This window comes from Phascolarctos cinereus, unplaced genomic scaffold (assembly GCF_003287225.1).
Source record: "Phascolarctos cinereus isolate Bilbo 61053 unplaced genomic scaffold, phaCin_HiC Scaffold_726;HRSCAF=1367, whole genome shotgun sequence".
Taxonomy (NCBI): Eukaryota; Metazoa; Chordata; class Mammalia; order Diprotodontia; family Phascolarctidae; genus Phascolarctos; species Phascolarctos cinereus.
In genome coordinates, this window is record NW_027556098.1 from 30,513,687 (window position 1) to 30,523,487 (window position 9,801).

Below are 9,801 nucleotides of genomic sequence, written 5' to 3' on the forward strand. Positions count from 1 at the left end.
GAGAAGAATGGCCATCCTCTGGCCCCAACCTCTTGCTTTCCTTCCTGGCAAGAATCAAAGTCTCCCTTAGAGAATGTTGGGGTGGGTAAACTCTAGAAATATTGATTCTTGCCTCCCTGAGAGGCACATCCAGACAGACACATGTCAATACATATGTCCTTCATGGGCAAAACACAACAAAACTTTTTATACATATCCTGTAGAGCATCATGTCAGGAATAGTAAAAAAAAATTCTTGCAGTGAGCAATTTTGAGACATAAGCTATGATAGAATAAGAAGAGAAAATTGAATTTGTAGCCAACACAATTTATTTCCATTAAATACTTTTAAATAGTGATGTTGTGGTATGGGTGGCTTGGTTGTATAAACCAAGGAATGTTTAATGAATCCAGTACTAGGAGGATTTACTATTCCAAACATACAATATAAGGGTGACTTGTAACCATCTTCGGGAAAAGAATCAAAGACATCTCTAAAAAAGAAGGAAAGAAAACTAATCATCTTTTCCTATGAAAATGTTCACTTATTGGTAATAAAGCTCAAGAGGGCTTAAACTTATATGCATTTGTGTTCAGAAATGCTGCAATTAGTTCATTGACATGTTATGCTGTTGGAGGGTTCAATCATCTTACCGTACTGCCCTGTGCACAAAGTGGGAAATTAATATTTAAATTTTCCTTGATTTCTCAATATTCCTATTTTTTCCTTTATATTTTAGGGGGATGTTCTCTTTTAGTTCCATCTATAAATGCTTTTGGCATGAAATTCCTCAGTCCGATCTCATGCCAGGCTTTTTGCAGGCTCATTTCCCCCTCAACTGCTTTTTACCATTTTATTAAGGTAACACTTTTAATAATCTTCTATTATTTTCCTACTAATGTTTTACAAGTGACCTTTAATGTAAATTGATGTTTACCTTAGCTGCCATGACTCTCCAACCAGCAGTGGTATGAAATGATCACTGACTACTATGATTTCTGGTCTCAGTTGCCCCCCCCACCCTTGTTCAATCAAATTATAGATTAAATTTCTCTAAAACATGGTCAGTGGGTATGAGAGAACATGTTAACTTGGTCTCATGAGTTCTGTCAAGTAGTTTGCAAGTTTTCTCTCATACTTGACAGTTTGCAACAGATTTTGATATATGAATTTTAATTATCTTCATGATATTGTTTTTGATTATGTTCATCATGAACATAGAATGTTTAGATGATCAATCAAATGTCCCATGAAATTATATTTGGAACTGGAAAGAATTTTCCTCTAAAATATAAAGGAAAAAAATAGGAATATTGAGAAATCAAAGAAAAATTTTAATATTAATTTCCCACTTTAGGCACAGGGCAGTACTGAAAGATGACAGAACCCTTTCATTACAGGTTTGGGAGACAGACAGCCAGTACAAAAGATGGAAGTCTTGTTATAGAGTATCATGTGCTAAGGTCAGCAAATTGACTAGTGTAATTTGATAGTAGAGTGTGCAGAGGAGACATAAGTATAAGAAGACTTTGAAGGGGCCAAGTTTCGAAAGGATTTAGATGTTGAATAGAGGAAGATTTACTATATCCTGATTTAACAGGGAACCAATGATTAAGCTAGAGATGAAATGACTTCCCCAACATCACACAGAATAAAGAGCGGATGAGGAACTTAAATCCAGGTGTTATGGCTTTATTACTATGAGCTGGAAGTCACCACCACACAAATTAACATTTAATTGTTTTCCAATTATTCAGTGGATGTAAATCCTGATTCATCAGCAAGATTCTATGCTTTTTGAGGGCAGAGACTATATCTTATCCAACTTTATTAAAAAAAAATCACTGTAATACCTAGCACAATACTAGACCCAGGATGAAATCATTCTGTTACTTGATTGGTTAAGTTAAGAAAGGGGATTAAAGTAAGTGTGATTTTATGTAACCCTTGTTGTTGGGTTATGTCCAACTCTTCATGACTTCATGGACTATAGCACATCAATATTGTCCATGGAGTTTTCTTGGCAAAGATACTGGAGTGATTTGCCATTTCTTTCTCCTGTAGGTTGAGGAAAACAGAGGTTAAGTGACTTCCCCAGGGTCATGCAGCTAGTATGTGTCTGAGACCACATTTGAACTCAAGTCTTCCTGACTTCAGGCCCAGTACTCTATCCACTGAAGCCACCTAACTGCCTTTATATAATCCTATACTGTTTAAGTAATTATCTTGCCTGGAAAATATTGTTCAATTGAGGATTAAAAAAAACTATAAGTATGTTGCTGTTGTTGTTCCATCGTTTTAGTAAGGTCTAACTCTTTGTGGACCTATTGGGGGTTTTCTTACCAAAGATACTGGAGTGGTTTGCCATTTCCTTCTCCTAGGCTAGTATGAAGAATTTTAATTTGAAAGCAAATCTAATATATATATTTGCCTCACATATTTCAGGAATGTTGACAGGAGGATTACTATTCAGATGGAATCTCAAATTCCAAAATGTGTAGCTATTACATATGTGATTCTAGTGAAATGAGTTTCAAATGAAATTAAAATGACAAATTAATCTGGCTTTGAAGCATTATGAGAGGAAACTCTCTGGTGGTTCAATTGAATAAGTTCCCTGAAGTTCAGAAGTATGTCTGATTTTTGCCTTCTGATATTAACTAAAAAGTAATTGGAGATAGCTAACTGTGGTTTCTATAAATTCACTAACTTGTGTATTTGGTGAGCTGCCTTGTTTCACTGCCTCTCTAGAAATAGGATTTATACAGAGCAGCTCCATAATCATTCATAGCATAGCTTACTCTGAATAGTGTCTCGTAACATCTTTTTTTTTTCTTTTCCCTTAAGTTTGTCACTGCCTTTACTATAGGGATATTTTTTCTTTCTAATAATGTACACTTTTTTTTTCATTTGTATAGTGGGTTTTCATACAGTGCATGTATTGATTGTTAGGTTAATCTCTGAATGGTTACTGTCTTCACTTTGAAGTAATTACAAACTCAGATTTGCATGATGGATAACAATTCCATGAGATATATGAAGCAAATATTATCACCCCTTCTCCAGATGAGTAAATTGAGCTTCTATGCAATTAAGAGACTTGCTTAAGATCCTCCAGAAAGAAAACACTGATTCTGAGATGGAATTTCAATGATTCAATCCAACTCCTACATTATTTCTACAATGGCATGCTGCCTCTCTCTTTTTGTGTCTTTTTTCCTTTTTGTGATTACTGATAACATAAAAACATGTCATCTCATTCTCACCAACCCTTTAACTTTGTCCCTTATGCATTTGTTTACTTAATTTCTATGTTATTATTCTATAGCTGCAGAATTATGCATACTTTCACTAGTTGGCATGATGTATACTTTTTTCCTCTCCAACAATCATGTGAGTTACTTAAAAAGGTAGGGGTCATCTCTATGTATTTGTTATGATGTCATACTGTTGGAGAGCTGGAGCTGGAAGAGATCTCCACATTTATATCATTCAACCCTACATTTCCATAGATGAGAAAAGAGGAAATTAAGTGAATTGTCCAAGATCATACAGGCCTCCAAAGTCAAGAAATTCATTTGTTTGCACTTCTTCACAGACTATTCTGCACACAGTAGCTGCTCAACAAATTCCTATTATTTGACTTTCCATTTTCATAAGGTCTCTATCTCAATCAAGATTAGATCTGTGTGGGGTACCCTATAGTGGCCATTTTCTAGACCCACCTAAAAGGAGGCAGCATGGTACAGTAAAGAGCATAGTGGCTCAGAAAACAGAGAATCTTAGTTCAAAGCATTCCACATGACATTGAGTAAGACATTTAACTTCTCTGGGATTCAGTTTCCTCAGACGTAAAATGAAGGCATTAGACACTTTGGTCTCAGAGGTATTTTCTTGACCTGACTGAAGTCCAATGGTAATAAGAGCTACTATGTTCCTATAATTAAAGCACAGTATCTATACATCTAACAAATCTTAATGTTATCAGAGAGCCTGCAAGGGTTAAATAGCTACTTACTTGATGGTATAATCTATTTTTTTAAAAAAATTTATTTTTAGCTTTAAACATTCACTTCCATAAAATTTGAATTTAAAATTTTCTCCCCCTTTCATTTCTCCCCCCACCCCGAGATGGCCTACAATCTGATATAGGCTCTACATATACATTCATGTTAAGCATATTTTCCCATTAGTCATGATGTAAAGAACAATTAGAACTAATGGGAGGAACCACAAGAATGAAGCAATAAAACAAAACAACAAAGGAAAAGGAGAACAAATAGACTCTATTTTCTTTTTTTTGGGTGTGAATAGCAATTTCCATCATGCATCTTTTGTAGTTGTCTTAGATTCTTGTGTTGCTGTGAAGAGCCACGTCTATCAAAGTCAATCATCCTATAATGTGGCTGTCACTGTGTACAATGTTTTCCTGGTTCTGCTCATTTCACTCTGCATCAGTTCATGTAAATCTTTCCAAGTTTTTTTTTTTAATTCTGCCTGCTCATCATTTCTTGTAGCACAATAGCATTCCATTACATTTGTATTCCACAACTTGTTCAGCCATTCCCCAATTGATGGGCATCCCCTCAATTTCCAAATCTTTGCCACCACAAAAAGAGCTGCTATAAATATATTTGTACGTATGGGTCCTTTTCCCATTTGTGTGATCTCTCTGGGATATAGCCCTAGAAGTGTTATTGCTGGGTCAAAGGCTATACACATTTTTATAGCCCTTTGGGTATAGTTCCAACTTGCTCTCCAAAATGGTTGGATCATTTCCCAACTCCACCAACAATGTATTAGTGTTCCAATTTCCCCACATCTTCTCCAACATTTATCATTTTCCTGTTTTGTCATGTTGGCCAATCTGATAGGTATGATGTGGTACCTCAGAGTTGTTTTGATTTGTATTTCTCTAATCAATAGTGATGTAAAGCATTTTTTCATATGACCACAGGTGGCTTTAATTTCTTCTTCTGAAAACTGTCTACTCATATCCTTTGACCATTTATCAATTGGGGAATTATAATCTAATTTTTGTTTACTGCTAGGTGGCACAGAGGATAAAGTGTTGGTTCTGGAGTCAGGAAGACTCTTTTTCCTAAGTTCAAATCTGGTTTTAGATATTTACTAACTGTGTGACCCTGTGCAAGTCATTTAATTCTGAGCTGGAGGAGGAAATGGCAAACCATTCCAGTGTCTTTAGCAAGAAAACTCCAAATGTGTCACAAAGATTCACACGTGATTGAAAAATTACTGGTACCGCACAGTATCTATATATCTAATGAATCTGAATGTTTTCAGAGTACCTGCAGAAGTATTGGGTTGAATAGCTGTCAACTCAATAGGATAATCTAATTTTTATTTGCTTCTCTTTTTATCCTCCCCCTAGTGTAGAAAAAACTGGACTAATGATTTCACCACTCATCTATCAAAAATAAATTTTGGTGATTTAACATTTTAGGAAGGTGATCTTTTTTTTTTATTTTGTTTTGAGTAAATGTTAATAATACTAACAATAGAAGAGATTTCTCCAAAGGAGTAGACTGCAGAATTACCTATTTTTGGTTTCTTTAGTGCGTTTAAATTGAAGGTAAGACCCCCACTTGGCATCAAGAGCTTATTATTCTTTTGTCTATTCATTAAGAGAAAGGCTTTTCCTTTTCCACAGCAGCTCTATTTTCTCAGCTAGAAGAATTATTGTTTTGTACCTAAACATATGTCATAGATATTAAAGTATAGAGTTGTATTGGCATGTGATAATGTCACAGAATACAATATTTTCCAAACTACAGTTCAATCAAAATTTCTGATGCCTGTCACCATTTTTCTTCTTTCTTGTGTTTCTGTGACTTCACTTAAAAAATAGGGAATCTGGGACAAAAAATAAAGGATTCACACATTAAGAAAAAGAAAAATGTATAAATTAAAAGGCTATCCCTTAAGGGGAACAATAGTAAGATTTTCATTTTAAAATGTCCTGAGAAAATCCACACAATCTATGCTGGCATTTTCAAGTCAGAAATCAAAGATCTGAAACCAGAAGGGACCTCAGAAGCTATTCAGGGTTGCCCATCTCTCATTTTGAAAAAGTAGAAAATGAAGCCAGATGACCTATCCAAAGTCCAATAGTTAGAGACAGAGACAGGAGGCATTCTCAAGTCCTTAAACTCTATGTTTACCACTCTTAATTGAGGTAGTATGGAGTAGTGGATTGAGGATTGCCTTCAGAGTCAGGAAGACCTGGGTTCAAGTCTTGCTTCTGACAAATACTAGCTGTGTGATCCTGGGCAAATCATTTAATCTCTTAGTGCTCTTATGTAGCTCTTCTAAGATGTAAATTTCGTGAGAATTGCTGACCTGAATTGATAGATGACATTTTCTCATTAGTGCTTCCCTATACCATAATTTAATCACGTCAGAAAAAAAAACGTGCATCCATAAATGTATTCATGGCCCCACCTGTTTTATACCCTTACATGTGTAGCCCTTGCAGGAAAACAAAACAAAAATGCTAGCAGAAAACTCCAGACTACATTTATTACTAAATCTTTCTTTTCCAATTGAGATTGAAGTAGGCTTTTTTAATATAGTATAAAATTTGGGGTGTGCAAGAAGGCAGACATATACATGAAGCATCTTTGAGGGAAACCATTAACAACAAAATAAGCCAGAGAAAGTTGGATTTCTAACCTGGTTTACCAAAGTAACTTGACTTTTTAAAAATTCCAGCCTATATCCTTTCCATTCTAACTATAAACTTCTTGCTTTCCATAATTAAAAAAGACAATTAAAATGCCTTGGTTGGCCAACCCACAAAGTATTAAATCTGATTGAACAATCCGTGAAGGTACAGAAATTATTATTTGACTCAGAAGCATAAGGGGATCAGCAAATATACTAACATTCATGTAAAACTATGAAAAGAAAGTGAGTTTTTGCACTGTGGTTGAAACGAAATTGTTATTGTAATGTGTTAGTGAGAATAATTTTCTGGCCTGATATAAGCTTTGATTAAATAGGATAATTTTCAACTGATTTTGATTTATAATATAATGTCAAATACAGGGGGAAATTTTTCCAGGCTAGGATTCTTTATGAAGTAGACATTTCTGATAACATATTGCTACATAAAAAATAATTAAAAAGTTATTAGACCTTTCACCTTAGGGAAAGAAGTGTACTAAGAGGTGATATGTGAATAGATTAATAAACCTTCTGCTCCATTCACCTAGGAAAGATGATAACCTCATGGAAGAAAGTCTAGTCAGATTTTTCTGAGAGGAGAAATTGTGGGGAAAGGAAAAATGTAAAAAGTGGTAATTCAAATTTCCAAAGACTTCAGCTGAGAGGTAATTATGTTCAATGACAGCAGTGTAGGGGCTATAGCTGAATTCACCAAAGCCCAATTTCCTACAATATGAAATAGTGGGTTCAGCTCTTGACAGAAAAAAAAACCTTTTGATGACAATATTTCATGTAAAGCATCCACTATTTCAAGTCTTTCACACAAAATAACAGTGCAGATAAATATAACCTGGGTTGCCATTAATCATTTGCCATTTTCTATAACATTCCTGGAAATTGTGCCCAAGTGTCTAGGGCTGATAAATTAAAATAGCTAAGGGCCTATGGAGAGATAAATGGGTTTTTGACCACTTGATGGGGTCTCCAACTGTTCCTCTACCCCCAACCCCCACTCACTAGATCTGAATGAGGAATCCTCACGCATGCTGGATACACTGGCTAAAGGGCACAAATGTAGGTGGCCTACCTCACGTAGAATTCTTTATAGTATAAAGTCACTGAACTAGAAGTAACCTCCTGGCATTCCCCTCTTTTAAGGGACCTTGTGATAACTGTTTCTCTTTTGGCCAGCAATCCTGAGAGTCTTCTCCTCCCAGTTTGATTTTTTTTAATTAAAGGGGCCATCCCTTGACTCACTTCTTAAAGAAGACTATTCACTGAATGGGCATTGCCTCACTCCAAATGAGAACCTGAAAATACCTTAGCTTAAAAGGCACAAGGTCTCCCACTGCATCCTGGGCCATCTTCAGTCATCCTGATTGATTTCTGGCCTGGATCCAGCTAGCTCTGGAGGAGCAAGTGAGACTGGTGACTTTGTACAGCCCTCCCTCACTCAAATCAGTCCATTGCAACTCATGTCATCGTCTCCTTGATGTCATGGTCCTCTTTGCGAATACAGGAAAAAGCACAACCACAACATATTCAGAGATTCTGGAGCAGCAGTGCTTCTGATTATGAAACTCAAGGGCCTTATCTGCATTCACCATTATTCCAGTGAAATAAACAACTGTGCAGCCTGTGAGGGGCAGCTAAGTTATGCAGTGGATAGAGCACTGGGCCTGGAGTCAGGAAGACTCATCTTTCTGAGTTTAAATCTGGCCTCGAACACTTTATAGCTGTGTGACCCTAGATAAGTCACTTAACCTTGTTTGACTCAGTTTCCTCACCTGTAAAATGAGCTAGAGAAGGAAACTACAAACCACTCCAATACCTTTGTCAAGAAAACCCCAAATGGGGTTACAAAGAGTTAGATACAACTAAACGAAGACTAAAGAACAACAACCCAGTCTAACACCAATTGCCTCTGCAGACTTAACTTACAATAACCTATATGCCAGAGAAGCTAGATCCCTTAACATTCCAAGAACATATTTTGCTCTTTCTTGCTGCTGTCTTTTTTTGCCGCTCTTCAAGATTCTTCAAATTTTCTTCCCAAGCAATATCTGCCTGTGAAATCAATTTGATAACTCCTTTAAGACATAACTTCAATTCTACCTTTTCCATGAAGACTTGCAGAATCCTCAAAGACAGAAACTGTCCCTTCCTCCTCGGAACGCTTTTGTTGCTGCATTGGTATATTTTTATTGTACTTATCATGTATGTATATAAGAGAAAGTGGAGTGAAAGAGATAGAAAGCAGGCCAGGAAGCTAGCTTTAGAATTCCCAGGAATATCAAGGGTTTTACTCCTCCTTCTGATATGTACTGGCTATGTGGGCAACTCACTTAACCACTAAGTACACCAAGCAACTCTTTAATAAATTAAGTTATAAGAAAGGTAGCAACCTGTATTGGTAGATAGTTTCTTCATCTGGCAGTTCAGGACACCAATGAAATCACAAGTCCCTAGCTGAATCATTTATGTGAGAAACAGTATAGTGAAATGGTTGGAAACTTGGCTTTCAGCCTAGAAGACCTCGGATTCCAATTCTGGTTTTGACTCTTAATAGTTATGTGATGCTGGGCAAGGCGCTAAACCAACTGGACAACAGGCAATACTCTGGAACTATAATTGTAGAGCTGGTACCCATCTACATTGGTCTAGGAAGTTCTTCACTGAGAGCTTTTTATGTTGAACAACTTATGTGTCTGGTCAACAAATCATCACCATTTTTTGTCGTGGTTGTTTCATAGAATCATAGATTTAGAGATGGCAATGTCCTTGGAGATGAAATCCAACTCTTTCATTTTACTTGTAAGGAAAATGGTCCTCTTTAATGTTTAATAATTGGGTTATATAGTTAGTAAATGAGGCAGAATTTGAATCCTAGAGATCTTCTTGATTCCAAATCTAATGCCTTACCTACACTTCAAAAGGTTTGTTGAACTACATTCTTGTTCATTTCCTGCTTCACTAGTAGATTGCTTCTTAAGGAAAGGCATTCAATCTTATTTATCTTTCCATTCCTGATAGCATCTGAAGCAGTGCTTTCAATTACAGGATTTAAATAACTGGTTTTGAATGAGAAATGCTAGACACTTCTTTCATAATTTAAGATTGCTAACATTTACCAA